At 45.6% G+C, this 27,366-nt stretch overlaps 1 protein-coding gene and 1 long non-coding RNA gene across 7 annotated transcripts in view; both read left to right on the plus strand.

Annotated features, from left to right (window-relative positions):
• Nucleotides 1–27,239, plus strand: LOC141424012 (uncharacterized). The gene is made up of 4 exons (XR_012448806.1): nt 1–735; nt 25,888–25,948; nt 26,281–26,348; nt 27,103–27,239. It is a non-coding gene; the product is annotated as an uncharacterized lncRNA (long non-coding RNA).
• Nucleotides 1–27,366, plus strand: part of Galnt17 (polypeptide N-acetylgalactosaminyltransferase 17) — a 433,611-nt gene that overhangs the window by 248,958 nt on the left and 157,287 nt on the right. The window lies entirely within an intron of this gene.

Below are 27,366 nucleotides of genomic sequence, written 5' to 3' on the forward strand. Positions count from 1 at the left end.
TGTGGCAGTGTCCTGTCTGTGCTGAATCTTGGCTCATGGCCTCTCTACTTTGCTCATCCTTTTTAAGGATGCCAGCTCTACCTAAATCCTGGCTGCTGTGGTTTGAATATGACTTGTGTTTTCCCCATCCCTCCTCAACTCATGCAGGAGATAATCCTAATGTCTTACGTTAATGGTATCTGGAAGGTAGAATCTTAATCCTTTCATGGTGTTCAGAGGTAGGGCCTCAGAGAGTGATTGGGTGAGGCTAGGTCATTAGGATATAGCCCCATGATTGAATCCTGGTGACTTTATAAGGAGAGAGACACAAATGCACTTTCACTGCTGTGTGATGCAGCCCTTGACAAAGCCCTGTACCACGCTATTTGCACTCTCAGCTCCAAAACTATAAACAAAATGAATCTCGTTCCTTTATAAACTAGCCTGCTTCAGGTATTTTGTTATAGTTATGAAAAGCTGGCTAACGCACAGGCCCTGGATTCGCCGTTAGATTTAGCATTCTGTTTGCATTTTCCATCATTTTCTCACTGGGAGTTCACGGAGCCCAGTCTGGAAACTCCAGCAGAGTAAGGGTCATGTTGACTTCTTCCATGGTTATATCCCTAGGGTAGAGCCTCCTGCCTGGGACATAGTGAATACAGCTTTCTGAACAAATTGAAGCTGAGAGTAGCTACTCAGGTCAGCGAGAGTGCTCACTAAATTTCATCTGGAACATCATTCATAATTCTATTCCAGGTATGTTTTTTTTGGTCCAACATAACAACCCAAGTTCACGGATAAACTCGATTCCAAAATATTAGTAATTGACAGGTTTTTTTTTTCTTTTTGGCAGTGTTTCGGTTTGAATTCAAAGCCTTGTGTTTGTTCATAGGTGCTGTACTACTTGAGCCACACCCTTGCCCTATTTTGCTTTATTTTTTAGGTAGGGTGTCACATTTTTACCCAAGGTCAACCTTGGACTGTGATCCTCCTACCCATGCCTCCCAGTAGCTGGGACCACAGGCATGCATCACCATGCCTGGCTTGTTTGTTGAGATGGAGTCTCTTAGACTTTTTGCCTGGCTGGCCTTGAACCTTGATCTTCCTCCCTGCCTTTCAAGTAGCTGGATTTACCATAATGCACCAGCACACTCAGCCTCAGGATTAGTATTATTATCTAACTTTTATCTGTAAGACAGCATAGCAGGGACAAATGTGAATGAATCTGTGAAGCAAGCCACAGGCTTGGAATGCTCTCCCCTCTTCACTATGCCATCTCTTTTAGCTGCAAAATCCTCAGCGAGTGCTGAGCACCTCCATCAGGACTTCTGTCCACCTCAGCAGAAGTTCTGGGATTCCCACCACAGTTGGCTTGTCCACACCCCAGGCAAGAGCACCCCTCACCCTCACCATGTCTGGCCCTGCTCAATGACAGACACCACAATTTCTGAAGTTCTCTGACAACTTGATATGTCCCCAGAGGAGAATAATTTCCAGGTGTCAGAAGATAAAATGACAACAATTCCGTTTACAGATCTCAGTTGGCTTTATTTGCAGTTCTAGATCCTGGCCACACTTCATTCCATAAAATCAGCCTGAGTGGAGGAGGTTGGTTTTGTAGACAGAGAAGGGGTGAAGGGGGCAGATGGGTCGCTTTGAAGTTACTTTCCTTGTAAGACAGGGACAAGGCAGACAGAACGATGAACATAACACACTGTTTAACAGGGCACTTTAGGTCACCTCTGTTGGGACTCAAGGAGAAGAAAGTTCACTCTTAGTCAGATTGGAACTGGTCTGTGTGGAAAACTTGTCTGCTCTGTTCTCTCTCTCTCTCTCTCTCTCTCTCTCTCTCTCTTTCTCTCCCTCCCTCTGTAAGTTAGATAACAACTTGATTTCAGTTTGGTGAGGTAGACTTTGGCACAAGCAATTCCATCTTGAATTTTTATTTGGTCTGTTGGAAAATTTGTCTGGTCTGTGTTCTCTGTCCCTCCCTCCCTCCCTCCTTCCCTCCCTCCCTCCCTCCCTCTCTCCCTCTCTCCTCTCCTCTCTTCTCCTTTCTCCCTCTCTCTGTAAGTTAGATTAAAAACTTGGTTTCAGTTAGTGATGTGGACTTTGGCATGAGCAACTCCATCTTGAATTTTTATTTGGTCTGTGGGGGCCCAGTGCAGGAAACAATGGGCTCCTATAATTTTTATTTAACTCAGTGTGGCTTTTTTTTGCATTTCAATTCTGTTCTTTATGCATCTCCTTTATTCATTCAGCAAACATTGCTTGAACATCAGTGCAAGGAAGGCTCTGAACCAGTCAGTAGAACATAGGGTAGTTCTTGTGTTCCCCTTCCCCAGCAATTGGGGAAAGGGCTCTCCCAAGAACCTCAGATCCCAGTGGGCACACATGCAGCAGACAGGCGATGACTTTTTAAGGGCATTTCCACCTGAGTAAGAGAACAAGTCAGACTTAAAGCCAAATCAAGACTAGGGGCATGGAATGCATGCTTAACATGCACCAGGTCCTTAGTTCAAATCTCTGGCACCAAAAAAGCAAAAGAAAATAAAAACCAAGTAGACTCGCCCCAAGCTTCCATCCCAGCATTTGTCAGCTGTTTGAAATTGTGAAATCAGTGAATCTTTGATTCTCAGAAGTCTCTGGAGAGATTGCTACCTCTGGGCTCCTGGGGAGGTTCACTTAGGTAATAGTGTGACACTGTTTATCTGCATGTTGAGGGAGTCTGTGAGCTGTCAGTTCTGCTTTACACTTCTGAAAGCCAAGCATGAGGCCTGCAAGAGAAGCAGCGGGATGCTTGTGCTGCATTTACATATTAAAACAAGTCTCTTTGTAGAAAGAGCTGAAGACATTTTATCCAGAACAGCAGGCAACCACAGAAGGCCGGGAACACAGCCACCCACACACTCTTCCAAGTCACCCTGTCTTCCCCAGCAGGACACTCTATTCTGTCCCTCCCCTACACCAGCAAGGAGTACCAGAGGCACAGCTCTCTGGGAGGAGGGGTGGTCCCAGTCTCTTATCAGCATGCAGCCCAGGGGTTTTGGGACTCTGCCCAGTGCATCAGGAGAATAAGTGGTCTTTGTTTGCTCCATGGGGAAGGAAAACTTTCCAACCAAGTTAAAAGCTAATAGAACAGTAGATAGGCAAAGCAAATATGCCAGTGGGTTTAGATATGTCTACCAAATGGACAAGGGTGGTATCTGACCACCAGAGAGAGGGGGAAATGTAGAGTACACTGAAATTTCTATTTCTTGGTTGAATTTTTGGTCACATATGTTTCCTGTACACGTGTGTTACGTTCTAAATTAATTCTTCTTGACTGAGTCGCTGAAGTGGAAAAGTACTTGCTTAGCAAGCATGAGGCCTTGGATTCAAACCTCCATACCACCAAAAAAAATAACCAAAAAAAGGCAAGTCTTCAACAGAGAATCAAATCAACCTGGTCGAGAGCAAAGAAAATTACACTTATTTGGACTGTAGTCCTGGGAAACACAGTCCAAAAGTCTTGAAAATGTGTGCCAAGGTTTTACAAGATGGTGACTGTATTTCTTGCTTTCAACCATACGGGGCTGGAAATGATATCACTTGTCAGTCAGGAATTGTGACTGGGGATGGCAAAGGCTGAACCATCTTCTAAGAAAGGCTGGGGTGTGGTCTTAGTCTCTGGGTAATTTGTGGGAAGGGGTTTGTTACCCAGAAGACCAGAGGAAGTTAGCAGACAAAATGGGAAACCTTAGTTTGGTCCACCTCAAAGGTTTAGCTGCAGATATATCTGCTATGAGACTTACCAGTTGTCTCTTGACTCTATTGTAAGTGACCCAAATAAATCCTACTCCATTTCCTTTCTTGAAACTTGACCAATAAAAGTAAGTGGAAATGAAGTTTCCATCATCCCCACAACAACTACAACAGAGGAGTTGTTTATGTGGCCGCCATTTTGAAAGATGGAACAGATCTCACATCAAGAATTTGAGACTGAGACTAAGGAGACCTAACACTTCTGCAGACTTTCATGCTTTTGACTGAAATCCAGTATTTTGAGAATATATCTGTCAGAATATGCATCCACCATTTTTCTAGGTCTAATAGTTGATATCATATACTTGTCAAGAGAAAGACAAGAAATACTTCCCAGTGAACAATGGGAATACTATCTCATGGATGTTAGACAAATATTTAAAGAATGTCCTGAGAACAAATGGAAGGAGGAGGTAGGAAAGAGCCTTTCACTTGTCTTTAGCAGGGAGGGTTGAAAGGAACTGTTGACCTGCTGTCCTCGCTTCTCACTAAGAAACCAGCTGTTTAATGACTTATATGATGGAATACTAAAAACAAGGAGGTGATAATAGGGTGGTTTCTTAGAAGCAGAGTACAGCTGTCCTTCATCTAAAAGGACTTAGAAGAGTATTTGAAGAGTGGTTGCTGAAGGCTAAGGTTTTCTTTCATGTGCACATTAATTCAGTGTCCTTTTTACTCAGTGGGGCATAAACATACATCATTTATATTAACATAAAAAGTCAGAAATAGGACCCCATTAACATATCCACAGGGGAGGAATGAGCAAGTCACACATGGTTGCTTGGTGGCTTTGCTTCCCAGGAGCTGCTGCCTGGCAGCCTCCTGCTGACTCCTCCTGTTCCCTGCCTCTCTCTGTCCAGTTCTTGCAGTGTCCTTCCCAACAGGTGTTCTCATCCTGTCTTTTCTTCCACACTTATCTTAACAGGTCTGAGTTATTTATTATATAACTGCTATCTGCTTGCTGTGTGACCTTCTGGGGCAGGACATGGTGCATGTCTTTGGTTTTTAGAGCAGTTAAAAGCTCTAAAACTAAAGCTCTAACTCTAAAGCTCTTGGCAAGGTGTCCAGCAGGGTCGCTATGTTCTTACTTCTCTGTCAAGCAGGCAGAGGTCTGGGGAGGCAGAGAAGACCTGACATTCTGTGCTGGTGGGAGTAGCAGCTGCCCCAGGTTCCAGACACACCTCTCCTGGAGACCCAAGTGACTCTCCCAGCTGCTCAGCTTTCAGAGACATCCCAAAGTCATTCCTTCACAGGGCACAGCGAGGGCATAGAGCACGGTCCCCTCTCCCTTACAACTAGAGTCACAAATCCCAGCCTCTTCTCAGTCTTAAGGGTGCTCATTCTTCATCCCCAGAAGTTCCTCCTGTTAAACCTTTTTGTTTAACTTGAGATGAAATTGTGTCTGAAATAAAAGTACTCACTGAACTGTTACTGATGCTAGCCAGAAAAAAACAAAACAAAAAAACCAGCAGGTCCTATGACAGGTCCCTGCAACTTCCAACGGCCCAGCTAGGTAGCAATTGGAAAATGTCTTCTGCAGAGCTGAGAGCACTTTTAAATAATGAAATCTAGGGGTAAAAATCAGAGATAAGATTGGCTATCAATAAGAGAATGTGGTGTAGGAAGTGGAGAAAACTTTTGGTTAGAAGGGCAGTCCGTAGGGAGAAGGAATTGGTGCTTCTGGATTGGTGGGGTACAGTGCTGTCTAAGGAGTTGTGGTGGTGTTACTGGGCTGAGTGGTCTAAGAAGACACTAGTCCAGAAGATCCCAAGTTCTTGTATCACCTGAACAGAGAACTGGAAGGAGACACAAATTGAAAAACAGTAGCAAAACTTTATTTAAAAAAAAAAAGGTGGGGGGGAGGTAAGAGGAAGCACTGCAAAATAATGAATGAATAAATAAATAAATACATACATACATACATACATAAAGATGGGCTCCTGCCAGTTGGCCTGGGAACATTGATCTTTGTTCAAGCCCAAAGGGCTTGGGTGGGGCTGGGGCGAGGGTAGCTGGCATGTTTAATTAACACAGCCTTATCATACAACATGGGGTATTCTATTCTGTACCTGTGCTCATGCTAATTTCCAGGCCTTTAATTTTATGTATGAGGTGTGACCAATATTCATAAGGTCCTAAGTAGAGGACTTTGCCTGAGAGGTCAAATTGGGGGCATACCTTTCTTTTACTAGATAAGTCCCAACTCAGAAGTGTGCCTTGGGACACTATCTCGAGGTATTTATAACTTACAGGGGTTTTATTGCCCTAGAGATGGCTCAGGGTGGTGCTGGGGGAGTAGTAAAAAAGTCCAGCTGAAGTTTTCTACTTGCTTAGGAGAAGAGAGTCCTGTGGTGGGTTATTTTTGGTTGCTGGCTACCCGAGTGAAATGTAAGTGAAGGCTGTAGCAGACATTCAGGACCTCAAGGTCTTGTTCGTTCCAGGGTGTAGCTGTTAGCTGACTAACCTCCCTGTCTCTCCTCCCTGCCATCTTTAGCCCTGCGAGTAAGTTTAGGAGAGCTCTGAAATTTTCTTGTATCAGTGCTCACTTGTAGAAATGGTATATAAGACTTTATCTGAGGCTGTTACAGCAGGGCTGACCATTGCAATGCAGGAAAGATACCGGCTTCAATTCCACATCTAACAAGGACAGGTGGGGAGTAGTAGCCAAGGAGCCTGCTCAGTACAACTTTTCCTTCAGATGGAGAAGTTCTGAGAGGAGCTAACCATGGAGGGAGAGGGGTTCTTCTTAAAAGCACGTCAAGGACTTCTGCATTTCTGGAGAGAAAAAAGTAATTTTCTCTACCCTTCGTAGTCCTTAAGTGGGACTCCCTACAACAAAAGATGGATTAAGACAAGGAAAAAAAGAAGTCCTATTAACACAGAAAAAACAGTAGTTTATTAACACGTACACATAGGAGTAAAGCTGCAGAAATGAATAAATCTCTAGAGTGTTCTTTAAGTATTTAAACTTCAGGCTTAAATGCCACCTTTCTCTGAAACAAAGTTTGAGGAAGGGCTCAGTTTAATGAAGGAGCAGGAAAAATGCCTTAAGCAAAGAGGAGGTTTGGGGTACAGATTCAAGTCTTGGCTGCTCCTTTTACTCACCCTCCCCTTTTCCTGACACAGAGAGAGAGATACCCTTTACAAATAAATGAAAAATTATTTTCGAACACAACTTTTCAGAGCTACCTCTGTGTCTGCAGTTTCTCAAAGTAACTAGCTTAAAATAAGCCAGATACCAAAGAGACATATTTTGGGGTGGTATATTCTAGTCTCCTCCGGTCATATTTCAGGGTTGTATATGTCATGACCTCCAGCAACATCCAGGGTAGGGGACTGTTGCTCAGCTGACTTCACAGGATTCTTGCTAAAACAGGACTTGGCAAGGACGTACATGGAAAGTCAAGGTCAAGGTCGAGTAGAGAATGGGGCTCAGAGGAGCTTAACCACAGGTTGGCCAAGGAGAGAGTCTTTGCCAAGGGATGCCCTCCTAGTGCCCCCTCCCCTTTGTACCCTTAATGGGTCCAGTCTGTAAACCGTGGGAGGGTGAGGGCTTCTTTAGAGACCCTGCCTGAAATAAAGAAGATGCTTCCCTGTCCCTCTGCTACTGGATGGGTGGTCTATGGAAACCCTGGTCCAGAAAACTTCAGGTTCTTATATCTCGTGAGAGGAGAATTCAGGCAGGACATGAAAATGTAGTGAAAGTGATAGTGAAGTTTGTTGAAGATGAGGGAAAGGCGCCACGAGAGGAAGCAGTGGGATCCAGCCAGATAGGACAGAAGAGAGGCAGCTTTGTTCAAAGGACAGTTTTTAAGATGTAAGGACAAATGGTGGGAAAAATCTGGGTGGTCTTTGTAGGAGGGGCTAGGGTGATTGACAGGTTTGATTGACAAGGTCTTTAATTGTGTCTATGAGATGCAACCAGCCAATAGTCATAAGATCTCTGTCTGAGAGGACAGATTTCCTTCTATGGAGTATGTGCCATTTTCCAGTCTGAACTGGCCAAGAGGCTCTCTCTTCTTTTGGGGCAAAGAATTTACAACTGAGGGGATGTCTGAGGGTGGTACTGGGTGAGGAGAAGGAATTCAGCATGGGGTGACCTTTTGCTGAAGAGGATGGAGTCCAAGGTGCTAGTCTGCCTCACCTTTACCCTTTACCCTTTCCCCACTCAACATAGGCTTCAGACCACGAAGACCTCTTAGGAAAACGTCCTTTTCATTACTTCCTGTCTCCTCTGGCAAATATGAATAGCGTTTGGGTGCCCGTTGGCAATACCTTCACAGAACTGACCTCTGATCTCTCTGGTCTGTGGATGGCATCAGGGCCATCATTTTGTCAGCTCCCTTCCCAGCATTCTAACAAAACTGGAGTTCAGAGTTACCAGTACCTTCAAGAAGAAAAACTTTAAGGAGACACAATTTAACCTACTCAAGCTTTGTTATCTTGAGAGGGATTGCCAAATGTACTTCAGCCCATGCAGATTGGACAGCTTTCAATGTCACCAAGACAGCTGCCTGAAAGCCATATGAGTATGACAGCTTTCTCACGTTGATATAATTTGGATCTTAAATGTCCCTCAAAGACCCACATGTTAAAGACTTGTTCCCCAAAGTGCTGCTTTTAGGAGGTTGTAGGCCCTTTAAGAAAAGGTATAAGCTGGGCACTGGTGCCTCACACCTGTAATCCTAGCTACTTGGGAGGCTGAGATGGGGAGGATCACAGTTTAAGACCAGTCTGGGCAAATAGTTCACAAGACCCTATCTCCAAAATAACCAGAGCAAAATGGACTGGAGGCGTGGCTCAAGCTGTAAAGCACCTGCTTTGCAGGCACAAAGGCCTGAGTTCAAACCCAGGTCCTACAAAAAAAAAAACAAAAAAGGAGGTGGTGTAACCACACTTTTATGCCAAGGCCCAACTTCAAGGGTTCCATCATGTGAGGGCCACCACTCACCCCAGTGAGCCCAACAAAAAGATGAGAAGTGAAGGGCAGAGAGAGGAGATTGATTATGTAGCACAGGCACATGGAGGGATGGGGCAAAGAGCACTTCAGCCATCTTCAGGGTACAGGCGTGAACCTTTGGTTTAAGCAGAGGAAGAACTGGGGAGGGGAGAGAGGTGTGTGTAATTATTAAGCAGTCCCATTCATGAGCGGTCACAGTGTAGTCCAGTTGGTCATCTTTTCAAGAATGGTCAAGTGGGACCTGGTTGTGACAGAAGTCACTGCTGCCTGGGGGAGAGGTAGTTTTGACTCCGGCCCTGTTCATCCATCCTTAAGCCCTATAGTTCTAGATTACAGGGTGACTGCAGAACAGAATGACTCAGAGCAAAGGACACAGATGCAAAATGGAGGCAGAGTTGCCAGGTTTTTCTCCTGTACTTAGTTATTCCTGGAACATCTCCAGGCCCAAATGAAGAGTCAGCACATTTAGCAAAACCAGTTTCTAAGTTTCTGTTATAGTGGCGCCTAGGGGGAGGTCTTTAGGTCATTGGAGGTGTTCCTTTGAGGTGGATGGTGGAATCCTGCTCTCTTCCTCTCCCCTACCTCCCTTTCCCTTCCCACCCGCTCCCTCCTGTCAGTTCTGGGGCTGGAACCCAGGGCCTTACCAAGCTACATCTGGAACCATAAACCTAGTCCCTCTTTCAGGTGTAAGGAGAGGGGAAATTTTCCCCTCCACCCTCTGAAGGTTCACTGACAATAACTGACAGTGGACAGATTAGCAGGAGAAAGGACATGCCACTTTATTCATGTGCACAGAACACCACTGGGGAGTGGTTTCCCAGTGACCCAATGAGATTCAGTCACGTTACCCATCTTTATAGTGGAGAGGAAAATGAGGCAGTGCCGGCAAATGGGAGGAGTAGTCAGACATTTTTAGAGTAATCTCTGTTTCTGAAGAGCAGAGGACGACCTGAGACATTGTTCCTTTCAGCTCTGGGGGAAGTAACAGGACATTACAAGAAGGTGAGGGATGGAGTGAGCTTTTTCTCACTCCTGGTTATTACTGACCCTAACTGGGCCTAACTGGGGGTGATGGGAGATGCAGAAAGGACACAGGATAGACAGATGGACAGAAAGTTGGGGGCCAGGTGTGCTGGGCGCTTGGGTGGAGATGCACAACCCTCATTGCTTCTTATCTCTATTAATCTCTTTTCTTTACTCTGCTTTTTCTCTATCTTTATTCTTTAAGGCCTTACTCCTTTACAATTCTTCAAAACCTTTCTTCTAAAAGTCTTCTTTTCTATTCTTTAAAGTCTCTTTCCTTAGATTTGCTCTGTCCCAAGTTTTCACTTAACTTTTCTTTAGCATAATCTCTCTTAAAGTCTTTGCTCTCAGAGATGCACTGTCCCATGTTCTCTTTAGCTTTTCTTTAGCTTAGCTTTTCTATAGCCTTTGTATAAAGTTCTCGGTGCAGACTTGCACTATCCCATGTTCTCTCTTTAGCTTTCTTAAAGTCTCGGCCCTCAGACTTGCTAGCAATTCCCCTTCAGCAATTCTTTTCTCTTCAGCAACCCTCCCTTCAGCAATTTCCCTTCAGCCAAAAATCCCCCATCCAGAAGCCTCTCCCATCGAAAAGCCCCCCTTCATCCAAAAGCCTCTAGTCCTTCTTCAGTGAGCCTTTTATACCTGGGTAAACAAGGAGGTGGAGCAGCAGTTCTTGGGGAGGGGTGTGACATTGTAACAAGAGGAACCTGCATTCCTGCTTCTAAACAACTTAGGAAACACTGAGCTGCATCTTGCCTTCTCGCTGTCTTCTGTGGCTGGGGCTGTGCCAAATCTCAGCCTACAGATTCATAAACATCTTAGAAAAAGCAGCTGCTCTGCATCTTAAGTCCTCATAGGCTTCTCCTACTCTGCTTTCCACAGAGGGGCAGAGCCTCACTTCACCTCCCACAAAGGCCATTTTATGCAGGTCAAGTCCCCAAATGATGTCTTGTTGCAGCCCTTGGAAGAATACATGAAAACTCTACCTGGGGAGGATGACACCTTTTTGTGTCTTCTGTGAGGTGAATTTTTCCTGGGTAATCAATGAGAGTTGAGGGGAGGGAGTGTTAAGACAACTGTATTTCTTTTGGGATAAGTTTCCTCAGTCAGGTACAGGAACCCCAGAGAGCACCCCTCTGTGTTCACCCCTTGCCTAGGTTGATCGTTACTAACACCACCTACCACTGGAAGACTGAGGCCAGAGCCCAGAGGACCCATATGACCTTCTGTGTCACCAGAAATAATTCCTATTGAGAAAATGTTGGTCTTAAGATACAGGTTCCTTCCATTGAAAACTGCAGTCCAGATAGGAAGTTAGAAGTTAATGATACGTTATTAAAGAGAGAAGACACGAGCACAAAGTTAAGTTGTGTAAGGTGGTTGGTTGACTCGTTGGCTGGTGGTGGTTGGTTAGATGGTTGGCTGGCTGGCTGGCTGGCTGTTTGGTTGTTTTTTTTATCTCTCTTGTGCTTTGGAGGAGATACAGCAGAGCCATGCTGAAGGAAACTCTTGCCATTATGAGAAGGCCATCTATTTCAGCCAACTCACTTCCTGTTTTTCTTCCATCTGGAGAAGTCATAGGTCTCTTGGGTTGTTCAGACCCAGATTTAGGAAGGAAAAACTCTTTTTTAAACTGCTGACTTTTAGGAATGAAAAGATTGATCCAAGCAGAAAGAAGGAGCTGATGTGATGTAAAAACCACAACCTCGGCAGAGATTTAAAAGGAATCAGAAAATGAACAGACTGGAGAACTCTCTAACTCAAAGATACCCCAGGGAACCCAGAATTCTACAAACAAGTTGGGGGAATCACAGAGCTAGTCAGCTGTCTGAGTCTTGAACCTCAGAGTGAGGGTGGCTGTTTTACATATTGAATAATTCTTGGGTTCTTAGCATTTTCTAACACTGTGAGATCATTGCTTCTCTCTCATTCTTTTTTTAAACCTTTTTTTTCATGCAAATTTGTTAAATCTGAGATGCATCAACTTACTGAAAGCTTGCTATTCTGATTTCCCAAACCACTGTGGATCCATTGCACATTTTCAAAAGCCATACATTTAGTTTGAGTCCAGTGTGACTGAGCACATGGACATCCCCTGTGCCCATCCTTCTAGAAGTAGAACTGAGCATTGGAACTTCAAAAGCAAATTCAGCTCCATGAAGTATGTTTTATGTAAAATATTTATCTTATCTTTAATAAAAATAAATCAGTCAGGCGCCAGTGGCTCATGCCTATAATCCTAGCTACTCAGGAGGCAGAGATCAGGGAGATCACAGTTCAAAGCCAGCCCAGGCAAATAGTTCCCGAGACCCTATCTCAAAAATGCCCAACACAAAAGAAGGGATGGTGGAGTGGCTCAAGAGGTAAAGTGCCTACCTAGCAAGTGTTTGGCCCTGAGTTCAAAACCCAGTAGAACCAAAACAAAAAAAGTCACTATCTAATAATAGCTGTTCATTTAAAATTAGAATTTATTGTTAAGAATAATAAAATGAAAAATGTTGCATTTAGTTTAAGAGGTTGCTGTTTCATACCTAATTTTACCCTCAAGTTTCCTCTTTGGCTCTGGCTCCTTCTTCCTCCCCTACCCTACCCTTTCATACTTCTTTTCTTATGCAAAGCAGGTCACAGCTTAGCTTTTCCAATCTTATTTTTGCAAGCTGAACATCCCTGTTAGCAAACAAAAGGCCCTTGTGGGGATCCATCCTTGGCAGTTGGGGATATAAGCAACAAACAGAGTTTTCCCTCACTGGTATTTGTTTTTCAGTTTGGATATGTGTGTTAGCTCAATTGTAATATTTACATTTTATGATCGTGTTTTCAAGGAGGAGAAAATAACCCAAGTCCCCTCCTCCAGGTGTGTCCTCCATCTGTACTCACAGATGGAGTGAGTACAGATAAGAGATGGGCTTTTTTTATATAAGAGATGGGCTTTGGGCTGCTGTGACACAAACCCATTGCCTGGTTGCTTTACAAATAGCCATTTCTTTGTCATAGTTTAGAAAATGGAAAAATCCAAGATGGAGGCTCTGGGGAATTTGGTGTCTGGCCATGACCTGCTTCCTTATTTGTACATTGTGTCTTTTTCTGTGTGGTCATATGGCAGGAGGGAAGAGAGAGCTCTCTGGGGTGTCTTTTATAAGGACACTGATCTCATTCGTGGAGGCTCCACCCTCACAACCCAGTCACCTCCCAAAGGCCCCACTTCCCAATCCATATCACGTGGGGAGTTAAGATTTCAACATATGGATATGGGGGGGACCCAAACATCCAGTCCATAATAATGACTGTGGGAGATGTTTACCTAACTGTAAAGCTTTCATGGACCCTGGCAAAGCCAGCTTGAGGAGACAGTTAAAGTCATTCAATCTGGCCATCTCTTTATGACAGTGTCACACCCTGGCCCTGATCCATTTCTCCACATCCCTGCTTGACCTTGGATGAGTGTCCTAAGCCTGTCATATCCTCAACCATCTATCTCATTGTAATGAGGCATAATGAATGAATATTTACTAAAGAATAATTTTCAGAAAGGTAAATTCATATCTCATATGCAAATATGAAATGAAACCAATAAAACATATTTTGTTCAACCTATTAATTAATGGGAGAATCAGAAGGCAGTTTGGTCCAGTTCACATGAGACTTTGACATTACAGAGGTGTATATTTTCTACCAGGAAAAAAAATGACTACAGAAATCACTTACATCGTTCTCAGTTTTCTGCACCTTAACAGATGTCCTTACAAAAACAGGTGGAGGAATGAATAACCCAATGATGTCTGTAGCCCAGTCAATTGAATGTGTGAGTGTTACCTCATCCAGACAAAAAAATCTGACTTTGTAGATGAGATTAAAGACCTCGAGGGTGGAGAAAAAGGAAGTCTTACACACTGTTGGTGGGAATGTGAATTAGTACAGTAATTATATAGAGCAGTAGGGATGGAAGTTCTTCAAGAAACTAAAAGGAGAGCTACAATATGATCCAGCTGCCCCACTTCTGAATATTTATATATATAATTGTTATAATTATATGTAGATATATATCTCCAAAGGAAATGTTAACCGTGGCACTCTTCACAACAGTACAATTGTGGAATCAGCCTAGGTAGTCTAGGTCCCTATCAATGAATAAACAGATGAATAAAATGTGGTGTATATACACAATGGAGCGTTATTCAGTCATAAAGAAGAATGAAATCCTGTCACTTGCAGCAAAATGGTGGAACTGGAGGACATTATGTTAAGTAAAATGAGCCAGACACAGAGAGACAAGTGCTGCCTGTTCTCATCTGTGGAAGCTGAAAGGAATGGACCTGGCAGTAGACTAGTGAATACTAGGGATTGTGAAAGTGTGGGGGCTATATGGATGTGTGGAAATAGCACACTGAACCCCATTAATATGTACCCCACTAACATATAATACATGTTAACCAAATTGTTAAATAAAGACCTGGAGATGAAGAGGTTATCTTGTATCACTCAGATGGGCCCATCCTGACATCATCAAAGGTCTTTATAAGAGAGAAGCACCCTGGCACTGGTGGCTCACACATGTAATCCTAGTTACTTGGGAGGCTGAGATTGGGAGGATCATGACTGAAGGCCAGTCCAGGCAAGACTCCATCTCCAAACGTAACCAGAGCAAAATGGACTGGAGGTGTGGCTCTAGTGGTAGAGTTCCTGCTTTGCAAGTGTGAAGTTCAAACCTCAGTCCCACCAAAGAGACACAGACTTGACATAGACAGAAGTGGAGAAGGTGATGTGACCACAGCCACAAGCCAAAAATGACAGCACCACCAGAAACTGGAGAGGCGAGGAATGGAGGCTCCCATACAGGCAGCCCACACTGATTCATCCCAGCGATGCTGATCCCACTCTTTTGGCCTCCAGAACAGAGAGAGGACAAATGCTGCTGCTCTGAATGTCCTGCTTTGTGGTCTTTTTTCAGAGCAGGTGCAAGAGTTCGCTTCAGAGTTGTACAAAGAGCCTCCTTATAGAAAGTTGATCAGAAGTGGACACCTGCTGCCAGTGGGTCTTAGATCACACTCGGAATGTCCTGCCCATTCCAGTGTTTGGACAGTTTTTTCAGACAGTCTGTATAAACTGCCTGGGATGAATGTGTAACACATCTGATTCAATAATTATAATTAACTACCACCACCATAACCACCACCACCATCATCATCATCATCATCACCACCACCATCACCACCACCATCACCACCACCACCATAACCACCACCACCATCATCATCACCACCACCATCACCATCACCACCACCATCACCACCACCACCATCACCATAACCACCACCACCATCATCATCACCACCACCATCATCACCACCACCACCACCACATAACCATCGTTTTCTTTCCATAACCATCGTGTGACTGTGATGGCTTTCCAGAGACTGTTGAATTATAAGGCCTCTGACCTAATCAATAGTTTGATCCATTGATGGATTTGAAATCTGAGTAGACTCTTGGAAGATGGTGGAACTGTGGAAGGCAGGGCCTGGTTGGAGGAAGTGGGTTCTAGGTGTCTGGAGCCATGTTTGGTCATCATACCTGAGGCTGCTCCTCACATCTAGGTGGCAGAGCACAGAGATGCTGTAACTATCATGCAAGGCACAGGACAGCTCCCCACAGCCAAGACTTACCTGCCCCCAATGTCAGCATGCATGGCTGAGAAACTTGGCTCTAGGCTCAGAGTCCTGGAAGAGACCTTGGACAGGATGAAGTTCAGAGGATTTCCAATGATATCATCAGGTCCCATAGAGAGGGATAACAGGGACCAGAGGGGTGGTGGGGGTGGGCCTTCAGGGGTTCCCCATCTCAGGCAGTGCATGTCCACGACAGGACAAATATTTCAACTGCGTACTGGGGCTCCTCAAAATAATTTTTTGATGACATCTCTGTTCTAATCCCTCATAATATAGTCGAAGAACAAAGGGTCATGGGATGGTGCTGGGTGGGAGCTCAGTGTCCTCATTGTCCCTGCTAAGTGTTCACTCAGACCCTGTTAGAAAAACTCAGATTTCAAGTTTCATGTCTGAAACTCTTTCTGAAAGTGCTTTGATTTCAGATCATAAAAAAACACATTGAACTCGATACAGTGGAAGAGTTCTTTACTAAGAATCTTAAGACTGTTTACTGATGCATTTATTGTTCCCTACCTGTACTTGCCCTGTATGTTTAAAGGGTATTAGAATTCAGGATAAAACTGTCCTAATTTCATGCCAGACATGGTGGTTCATGCCTGTAATCCTGGCATTTGGGAGGCAGAGGCAATAGGATCACAAGTTCAAAGCCAGCCTGGGCTACATAACAAGGCACTGTCTCAAAAAAATTGTCCCAGTTCCAGTACATATTATCAAAACTAGAGCTTTAAGTAAATCCACAGATTATGTTTTTGCCTTTCCTAAACATAGAGTGGTAAGGACTGAAGCCAGGGTGATGGTTCTGAGAGAGAAAAGTAAAGACGTGCTAAGTGTGGGGAAACCTATCTCGCTTGCAAACAGTTTTACTTATGTTCAGGGAGCCTCCCTCCTCTCCCCCACCTCTGTGAGTCCTGCCTTCCCAGGCTAAGGGCAGACGGCTTTTCTGCCTCCCTTGCAGCTACAGTCCTGTTGGCCAGGCCTCCTCCAGTTAGACCCACATGTGGCATGGCTTTGTCTGGGAGGACAGGGATAGGACAAGGGATAGAACAAAATGCCTGAGGGCAGATACTTACAAAGGGGTTTATTTGGTTCACAGTTTTGGAGGTGGAAAGTAAACAACACACACCTGCTGTAACAATGACTCCCATCCCCACCCCAACTGCATCACGTTGACAGCACCACGGTGGGAGTATGTGCGAGAGGGAGAGGTCACACGATGACGTAGGCATGGAAAGGGACCAGCCTTGAGATCTCCCACTAGGTCCCACCACCTCCTGTCACCATTCCCACCCCAGGAACCAAGCCCCTCCCATGTGATCTCTTGAGGGCCACACATGCAGACCATATATCCAAACCACAGCAAGGAGGTACAGTGCAAAGTCCCTACTGGTGAAAGGAACGAGACAGTGTGACTTTGAAACTCAAGAGTGATTTCAGCCTTAATCACAATGTCCTAATCCCAGCATGGACAAAGTGACAGCTGGGTTTCCTTTCACCAATTCCTCTTCTGCTAAACTAGCTGGTGTTGATTCTGGAGAGTACAACTAAAAACACTGCCTGATACAGAAGGGGAAATGTCTTAGAGTCCAAGTCACTGCATCCTGCAGCTTTGTGACAGTCACCGTAACATCAGACACGATGGTCTCCCTCCTCTGTATTGCTTGCCCTAATTAGTAGATTCTTGAAAGAACTCACGAACAGTTGTAGCTTTAAATAAATCAGAAGTCATCTTTTATGCTTGGATAAAGTCTGGGGCTTTATAAAAACAGTTTTGCCCTGTTCACAAAGACCAAGTATCTATGGAGTTCATCTCTATACCTGAATTTTTAAAGGTAAGGGAGGCTGGACGTGGTGGTACACTCCTGTAATCCCAGCTAATTAGAAGGCAGAGATAGGAGGATTGCAGTTTGAGGCAAAAGTTAGCGAGATCCTATCTCAAAAACAAGCCAGGCATGGTGGTACATGCCTGTGGTTCCAGCCACACAGGAGGTGAAGGTAGGAGAATCTTGGTCCAAGCCTGGCCTAGGCAAAAAAAAAAAGAAAAACAACAACAAAAACCAAAAGCAAAAGGACTCAGGTGTGAATCAAGTCATAGAGCCCTTGCCTAGCAAGCCTGAGTCCCTAAATTCAATCCCCGCCACCACCAAAAAAAAAAAAAAGTCTCAAAGTAAAAATAAGAAGTTAATTTTGTTCCACCCAGTAGCTTTCACGGTCCATGTAGGTTCTGTCTTAACAGATTTCTGGAAGAAGCCACAGAGAAAAGACAGTGACGAGTAGAGACGGCTTTGGTGATTGCAACTCGGCATGGTTTCAAATGTCACTCAGGCAGTTAATTGATCAGAGAAGAGAATTGGAGGGTGGTCATCAGGCTAGGCTTTCTCTTTTCAGTTGGTCAGGGAGAAAGAGGTCTCCTTATTTCAGATCTTAATTAATGAATTTTTTTTTCTTTTCTCACCGGAACTCAGTAGAAATGTCCAGAGGTTGCACAACCCTCGTTAGTTGGTGCCAAAACACACGCTCAGATAAGTAAGAAAACTTCGCTGGAACAGGCAGGGGCTGGAAGGGATGCCAGCAGCCTCCCTGACAAAGGCTGCTGTGGCGTTCTCAGACTCCTCGTTTCAAGGGATCTGCCACACCAGAGCTACTTTTTTTTTTTTTGTTTTTTGGCAGTACTGGGATTTGAACTCAGGGCCTACACCTTAAGCCACTCCACCAGCCCTATTTTGTGAACTATTTGCCTGGGCTGACTTTGAACCGAGAGCTTTCTGATCTCTTCCTCCTAAGTAGCTAGGATTATAGGCATGAGCCACCAGTACCCGGCTCAGGGCTACTTTTGTGAGACTGTGTCACATCTTCCTCCACCGCCTTGACCCCTTGTTTCTCCTTGGGAACAATTTCAAGGCTTTTGCTCAGCCTCTGAGGTGAGCGAGCCCTCTCTCCACTGGGCAGCTCTGTCCTTTGAGATGTTTCTGGAGCATGTCCACCACCTGATGGCTTTTACTCAGGTTTTCTGAGCCATGCTAACACCCGCTGGGCTGTGGCTCTTGGTGACCTGTCTGGGGACTTCAACCCAGGTCTGCTGACATCACCCCTGGGCAGATCTCTGCAGTCAGTCTTCTTGGCCACTAGTATGTCCTGCTCCTTTGTGACATTTCTTGTTGCTGCTCAGGCTACAAACAGCTCACGCTATAGGTGACACACCGCCAGCAGCAGGCACAACCAGCCACCCTCACTAAAGGCACTGTGGTGACAACTTTGCTGGCTGCATCATGGTAGCTCAGGTCAATAACTTTGTCCTGTTGCCATATGACCTGTGCTAACCCTGCTGAGGCCTGTGCTTTCAGAATCAAGCAGAGATTTTCCTCAGTATCCCTTTCCTGGCAGCAGAGTGACAGAGAGAGGGCCTTTGCAGCCTGCTAGGGACATAATGAGACAGGCAGCCACATCCAGTGCCAGCAGCCACCACTGTGCTTTGCATGTGGCTCCCTGCTTTCAACCACCAGTCAGCTTGGAGTCCCTCTGGAAAGGCCACCTTTCAGTAGACTGGTGGAACTGTAGTTCCCAGAATTCCCGGCCCCAGTGTTTTCTCCTGGGGTGGACCACAGGAGATGGTATAGGAGTTGCTATGGGGAGATGTGGAGGGTGGAGATGAAGGCATGGCTGCATTGTTGTTCACAGGTCATCTCTCATCTGTTCCTGGGCCTGATAAGTGTGCTTAGCTCCATGATGAAGGGGTCTGGGTTCTGCAGGACACTCACAGGCAAGGTCAGAGGACATGGGACGCTTACACAAGATCTGTTCATCCTCCTGGGCTCTGTGTGACTTAGTGGGTTCCAGTTATTGCTCCCCAACATTGTAGCCATCACCTGCTCTTTCTCACTGTGGACTCAAGAGCCCATATCAGATATAAAGACAACAACCTCCAAGAGGCTGCTTAAGCCAGGCATGGTAGTACACACCTGTAATCCCAGCACTTGAGAGGCTGAGACAGGAGGATCATGAGTTCCAGGACAGCCTGGCTATGTAGCGAGACCCTGTCTCAAAAAAAAAAAAAAAATGACTACTTAATCACTTGTTCAATTACCTACAAATTCCTGCAATAACTCATGTATCTATCTGATCAGTATAGATAGATAGGTAGATGATAAGTAGATAGATGAATACACAAATATATGCATACACCTGTGCTATATGTATACATGTGTGTATATGTGCACACGTATGTACAGATGTTGTGTATATGCATGTATATATCTAGATATACATTTTTCTCTCTGTGTCCTCAAGGGATTGGTGCCACGTCTTCAGATACCTAAATCCATTATATAAAATGGTGTATACTTGCACAGAAGCTACACACATCCTTCTATATACCGAAGTCATCTCTGGGTGACATTGTACCTACTGCAACACAAACGCTGTGCAAAGAGTTGTTACACTGTATTGTTTAGGGGATAATGAGAAGAAAAGGGTCTGTGTGTGTTCAAGTACTGCTCAAATAATTTCAACCTAGGATGAGTTGTACCTATGTATGTGTAGCCATGGATGTGGAGGGCTGTGTGTGTGTGTGTCTGTGTGTGTAGGGGTCTGTGGGGGGGGGGTCTGCATGTGTCTGTCTTTGTGTGTCTGTGTTTGTGGGGGGGGTCTGCATGTGCCTGTGTGTGTGTTTGTGGGGGGAGTCTGAATGTGTCTGCGAGTGCCTGTGTATGTGTGTGTTTGTGGGGGGTTTCTGTGTGTGTGTGTGCATTTCCACTTCCCAGTCTGAGCCCTGTGATCACTGGGTGCACAGGCTCAGGCTTTTTTGTTCTCCTTCACTGGCTGCAGATTTTCCTTTGACCTCTGCTCTCAGTTTGGCCACAGTTGTGACCATCCTGGCTTCCAGTTGCGAGTTCTGGCTCAGTCTTTAGAACAGGTTCCTTTTCCCTGGACTCTCCCAGTTTAGTGGAGATAGTCTTCAAGAACATCCTGTGTGTCAGTTCTAATTTTGTGCCCAACCAGCACCTCCTCTTCTACAGTCAAGGAAGAGAAGGATCTAAGACATGGCTTAGAGCCTTGTCATTGGCTGTCATTGTACCTTCCTTGGAGCCCAGTGGTGGGGTTGATTCTGTCATGGTCTGTCCTCTGGTCTAGATGACTATTTCTTTGTTCCCGAAATACTATTCGGGTGCATAACCGCTGTGACAGCATCATAAGGGATGCACACACACTTTCTCACCTTTCCTTGTTCCAACCAAATGACGTCTCACTGACCCAGACAGATTTTACGTTCCCATAACAAAGCTCCAGCTACTGACTTTCAACACAGCTGGTGGACTTAAGGTGCATTTAATGCACTTCCTCCTTGGTTCTTGAGGTCACGTGAGGTCATGCATCCTCATGAGCTCCTGGACTGTTGAGACCTTTGCCATTCCAACCACAGCCAGCTACTTCTCACACAGTAAACCCTTGCTGCACACGTATGCTACACCTCGCTGCTGTGACAAGTCTTCCAGGTTCCTCTTCAAGACCGAGGTGCTCATCTCTTCAGCTGGTGAACTCACAGCTGAGTCCCTCCCCCAGCAGTGCCTAGCCCAAGGTCATGCCCTCCCCGCAGTGTGACTACCCTGTGTGGTTTGCACTGTCTCTGGAGTGCAGCACTGGCCACCGTCCCCACAGGACTGGCTGAGGCCCTTGTCGGAGCTGTCTCACAGTTCCAACTCCCTGCACTCACACTTCCACCTTGAACCATCACGGTGGTCACCTTCCTCCTTCTTCACCACGTCCCAGTCCCCTGCTAAGTTTTCTGGAAGATAAACACGAGTAGGTCCGTGTACGTCCTTGACTGTGTGACTAGTACTGTGTAGAGTAGCTCATTCAAGGGCAAGGTGGAAGTGGGGACGGTGCATCAAAGAGAAGCAGGAAGCATACCGTAGTCAGCACAGCCCAGAGGCAGTGGGGAGACCCAAGAGCACAGCGCCAAGTCAAGGTAGGGGTGACTGTATTGGCGGGGGTGGAGTCTGTGATCAGAAGACTTCCAAATTCTTTGTGTCCCACAGGGAAGAATCCACGGCAGGACATGGGGGTGTTAATAGAGTTTATTAAAAGTTAGGGAAGGGAAATACAAAATGGGGCATGGTGGACACAGGTAGAATCTGGAGGCAGAGAGCGTGCTTTTCTTTCTCAGGTACTTTTAAAACACTGCTAATCTATGGGACAGGAGGAACCAGGTGCTTCCCATCAGCAGCCAATGAGTAGGGAGGGGTGCGGATGGTGTCTGGGCCAGGTGAGGGTGGCCCCTGAGCCAGAGCGTGGTCAATCTGAAATGCATTATTTTTCTGAGCCCCGAACATTCTCTACTTCTAGCCTGGATGTCTGGGCAAATAAGGTCACCTTTCAGAGAGCAAGCAAGGCTGGAGTGGAGGGGAAGCCGTGCATACCACAGCCCTGCTGCTCATCAGAGCGCGTGGAGGGACTGGGGGTCTTCAACCTGCACTGGCCCAGCCTTGCCTGGAAGGCTTCTTGTCACAAGTGAGCCCTGCCCAGCCCAGATTTTCCCACTCAGCAGTTCAGGGGTGGGTGGGGCTGTGGATTTGCATTTTAGGTAGTACTCAAGTGATGCTGATTTTGTTATTCCTGGGGCCACACCTTGACACTGAACAAGACCAGACCACTCTATGAAACTCGGGGAGGAGGGAAAGTGAAAGAGAACGACAGAGCATCAGTGATGTCATAAAACGTCTCATCTGTGAAGGTGGAGGACGTAAGGATGTGCACTGAAAGCTGGTGAAATGGGGGGTGGGAGGTGAAGGGGTGAGGGAGAGCAGTGGGAGGGGTTGAATGGACCAAAGGAAAGTAGACTCACAGCGGGGTCACATCGAGACACCCCTTTGAACACCGGTTTAGATATTAATAATGAAAGACAGGACTGTGACATAGGTACAGTGTGGGAGGTATTCATGGGAGGGGGGGAATGAAGGAAGTGAAGGTGAGGGAATATGGTGGATGGACCTTATATACTTCTATGAAACAGAACAAAGAAACCTCTTGCAATTGCTGTAAGTGGGGTGAGGAGGGAGTCGAGGGGGAGAAAAGGTGGGGTGACCTAACCACTGTACAATATAAGCCTAATTGGAATTGGCACTATGAATCCCCCCCTTTACAACAACTATATATTAATAAAAATTATTTAAAAAAAAAAAACAGAACAAGACCAGAGATGGTCAGCATGACACCACTGAATCCCACCTTAAATCCCTTACTCACAGTTGAGGTGACTGCAGAATTAGGGCTTGGAAGCCTAGAATAGGATCAGAGCTTCAGACAAAACAGACAAAGTGATGCCACCAACAGGCTTTGCAATCGGACTGTCACTAAGGCAAGGGACTTAGCTGCTGGCAGCCTTTGCTTTATCTGTAAGAGGAAGATCCTTACAGCTACATGTAGGGTTGCTGGAAGAGCTGAGTGAGATCAAGTCTGCAAGGTGTGAGCGTGATGTCAGCCCTGTAAATGATTGTGGTGCACCTGGGAAATACAGGCCAAGGGGGCAGTGCTAGCATTGGGGAAGGCCAGGCGAGGTGGATGTGCTCTGGCAAGGTAGCCAGTTCTCCAAGATTGTGTCCTTTGGGTGTTAGGGTCTCCATCTCAAGTTACTGACTCCCTCTGAGACTCCATGGTAAGACAGAGGGTCCCTGGCTATGTCAACTATGATTTCTGACTTTACAATGGTGCAAATGCAATATGCATTTAGCAGAAATCCTGCTTCAGAGTATGAATTTGGAGCCCTCGCTGGGAGTGATCATCAGTACTACCCTGTCTCCTGATGTCAGTCCCACTGTCACAAGGGTGAATGACCAGCACTGTAGTGTGCAAGCCATTGAGCTAAGGTAATCAGTAGGCTGTGTATTCAGTGCAACTTCAAATAACAGTGTTTGTCAGCTTGCAATGGAATTATGGCACATAACCCAGTTGTGAATTGAAGATTACCTGACTTGAGTAGCTGGGCGTGGGGGAGCAGAGATGATAGGGGTCCAGGTGCCCCCTTATTTTTTTTCAGGGAATATAGAAGCTGGCACGGTGCCTTCTCCCCACCGGTTGCATTTTACAGTTTATGATTTGTAGTGAGGTCCATCCTGCCAGCAAAGCACACACCATTATTTATATATCTGTCCCCTCCCTTGTTCCCCAGAAGATTTAGGGCAGCTGCAGGCCCCAGTAAATTAATCCACTGTGTTTGCCCCGGGGAGCGGCAGGGTTCCATATTCAGCCCAGGCAGGTCAGCTTGGCTAAATGGTCTTAGTGGCAAATCCAAGCCCAACCCGACACAGTCCACACACGGAAGACAGCCCAGACCAGCCGAGCTGAACACGGGCAGGCCTTGGAGTCCCCTGGCAGGCTTGTCCCCACAGCAGAGGTTCTATCCCAACCGAAAGAGCTGAGCTGCCTACTGGAGCTCCTCATGTCCACTGATATTCTTCAAATGCATTCTTTGCTGGAATGTTTCAGCCCTGACGACCACAGAGACCCTTACAAGGAGCCAGCATCCTCATTTGACTGTGTTTTTTACTAAAGCATCAGGTAACGGCTTAGAGAAGCTTTGGTGGCAGGTGGACTTGGGTATTTGAGAAACAAGTTGGCCAAATGTTGGTTGAGTGACTGATGCTGGACCAGTCATTTCAGTTCTCTCAGGTTATTGTCTGTGAAATGGGGATAATACAACTTCCTAGACCTGTTGTGAGAATTCACTTCGATGCCACAAAGGACGTACTTAGCAAATCCCATTCTTCCCATTTTCCTTCCAGAATACATTTTATTGGGAGCCTTAGTCTGAAGGAGCAACCCAGACAAAGAATATTTTGGGGTTTGAAGTGGGCCAGAGCAGTAGGTATGGGATGATTTAGGACCAGGATCTTCCCCCATCTTTAATATTTCATACTTCACGTGCTATGGATGGATTCCTCTCAACCCCCAATTTCTCTTTTTATCCAAATAAGTTGCATGATGAAAATAAGTGAATATTTTAGCTTAAATGGTTGATTGCAAAGTAGATAGGGTGTTTTGGTTTATTTTGCTTTGTTTTTGAGACAGAGTCTTATCATATAGCCCAGACTGGCCTCAAATTCACGTTCCTCCTGCCTGAGTTTCCCATGTCCTGGGATTAAATGCATGTGCCAATATCCCTGACTTGAAGTAAATAGTTTTATGCTAATGCTTAAATTCCTACTGGTACCAGACAGCTGGCTTGGGTTCTGGGGGCACAAAGATAAATGAAACACAGCCTTATCTCCAAGGACCTCACAGTTTGCTGTCTCAATCAGCGAGTGCCTTTTGGGGTTCTTGAGGGCTTGTCCCATGGGCAAGGGGTACAGAAGTGGTCCCCTCAGCCCAGCTGGCTCTATCAGGGCACATGCATCACTGCCCGAGTTGCCAGTCCTCGTGTTGAAGAATTATGCTCACATGGAAGAGAAGGAATTAACACTGGTCACCTCCTTCCCTTTGTTTCTTTCCCATTCATCATTACTGTTCCACGCCCACCCTTTTTTATAATGCTTTATCTCTCTGAATAATGCAAATAATTCCATTTAAATCTATCAGGGTTTTTTTTTCTCTCTCTAACAAACAGATACTCCATACCATCATGTATCTGTCAGTGTTTAGTTGGAAAGAAGAATGAAGTCTGTCAGCTTCTTGGTAAAGTGGAGGAGGAAGACCAGGGAAAGGCCACTCTCCATGTCCCATGTGATAATGAAAGAATGACAGAAGTATCTGTCTTCACTGGGCACTTAGTGTGTGCCAGGCACTGTGCTAACTCCTTTCTGTGATTTATAACTTATTGTCACTCAAAATAAACTAGTGGGGGAGATATTATTATTGGGTTTTTGTTGTTGTTGGATTTAAACACAGAGCCTGGCTCTTATCCACAGAGCCCAAGGCCCTGACCACACCTGGAAGGGGAGTCACAATATCTTGGTACATCCCCAGTAACTGGAGGACGTTTGAAGTTCAAGTGTGGAGGCTATTTCTCTGCTTGAATTGGAAGTCGTGTCAGTAACGGTAATGCCTCTCCTGAGTACTGCGAACGCCATGCCAACGTCTCTCCAGGGTATAGGGTATTGCAGCGCAAAGACCTGGGATGTGTGTATTGGTTCTAGGGAATGATAAGAATGGGAAACCAAGCCAGGCACTGGTGGCTCACACCTATAATCCCAGCTACTCAGGAGGGAGAGATCAAGAGGATCACAGTTTGAGGCCAGCCCAGGCAAATAGTTCTCAAGACCCTATCTTGAAAAAACCCATCACAAAAAAGGGCTGGTGGAGCGGCTCAAGGTGTAGACCTTGAGTTCAAACCCAGTACCACAGAAATAAATAAATAAATAAATAAGTAAGTAAATAGAGAAGAAGAACTGCTTAAAGGAGGAAGGCTTTACTTTGGCTCATGGTTTCACAGATTTCAGTCCATGGTCAACTGACTCTTGCTTTTAGGTATGTCAAGGCAGAAACATCGTGACCAAAGCACATGGTGGAGGACGTCTACTTACTCATGGTATGGAGGAAACAGAGAATGAGAGGATGGGGCTGGAGACAAGATTTATTCCCCGAGGGCACATTCCCAAGGACCCTAGTCCTTCACTTAGGTCTCACCTCCTAAGTTTCCCACACCTCCCAATAGCCCATCCAATTGTGAACCATTAGTGGGTTAACCCACTGTGGAAGACAGAGGCCTGGTGATCGAATCACTTCCCAAGCACTGCTGCCTTGGGGACCAAGGCTTCAACACAAGAGTCTTCGGGAGACATTCCATATTCATGTTACATCAGTCAGGGTCCATTTTAATGGCTTTGTTCTGATTTATGTCATGACATCTGCTCCTTGCAGAGTCACTGTGGGCCCATTGCAAAGTGTGCTGTCTTCCTGGGACACATGGCGCAGACAGCCTGCCAAAGGTAATGACATCTGCCATGTTGTCATTTCTGATATTGAGTGGCAAAGCCAGAAGGGACTGAGGAGCACCATTTGCTGGGGCTCCCACAAGAACAGGAAGTTCTGGCCATCCAGATGCATTTTATGTTCATTCCACAGATGGCTGAGACTTGGGGGAAGAAAAACATCCACACGTCCTATTATTCCCCCAAAAGGGCAGTTTGCAAAACAGGAAGTGAGCAAGTTCTATTTTAAAGAAGCATGCGCACACACTCGTGTGTGGGATCAAGTCTCATCTGTCAAGGAAAGAACTCTGAGTGACAGACCACAGAATGGTGGCAGTCGTCTTCCTTGGGGGCGGGAAGACAGGCAACCACCATTCAAAGATATTCTTAGCCTGTTTTTGCCAATTTTTTGACAATAAATTTATACTCATTTGTGATAGAAAAGAAAGGACAATAGAACAAAGAGAAAATAAAATGTAGATAAGGTGGAGGCTTAGCCTTGCAAGTGAAGGGAATGGGACTTAAAATGTCAAGAGTTACGGGTTTGGGAGTAAAAAGGAAGAAACATCTGCTCAGTGTTCAGATGGCCCAAATCACAATCTGAGTGGATGGCACGCTGAGAGATAGGGACACCCTTTTGGTGTACCTACAGGCAGCACAGGAAGAACTATTGGGCTGCCTCAGAAAGCTCGAGACAGAGCCAGACCAACTGCATCAAAGAGATGACATTCAAGGTCCCTCCTAACCCCGAGATTCTGTGGTTCTGTGACAGCGAAAAAGCTCCGAGTTAAGCTGTCTTTGAGGACACGGTGACATTTGGTGCTGAGAGCATCTGTTGATATTTTCCTTGAAATCATCACTGTGCCAGCCCCAGCTGTAAGGACGACCTCCAGGACGCTGGGACGCTTTGTAAGTCTCCATAGCAATTCTTCAGGCAGAAGTGTATTTTCTGGGGGGTCTGGGGACAGAAAGATACCTCAGTGTTATTTTTGTCATCTTCACACTACTTAACAAAGTGCCATTTAGGTTCCATTCT

This window comes from Castor canadensis, chromosome 6, assembly GCF_047511655.1.
Source record: "Castor canadensis chromosome 6, mCasCan1.hap1v2, whole genome shotgun sequence".
Classification (NCBI taxonomy): domain Eukaryota; kingdom Metazoa; phylum Chordata; class Mammalia; order Rodentia; family Castoridae; genus Castor; species Castor canadensis.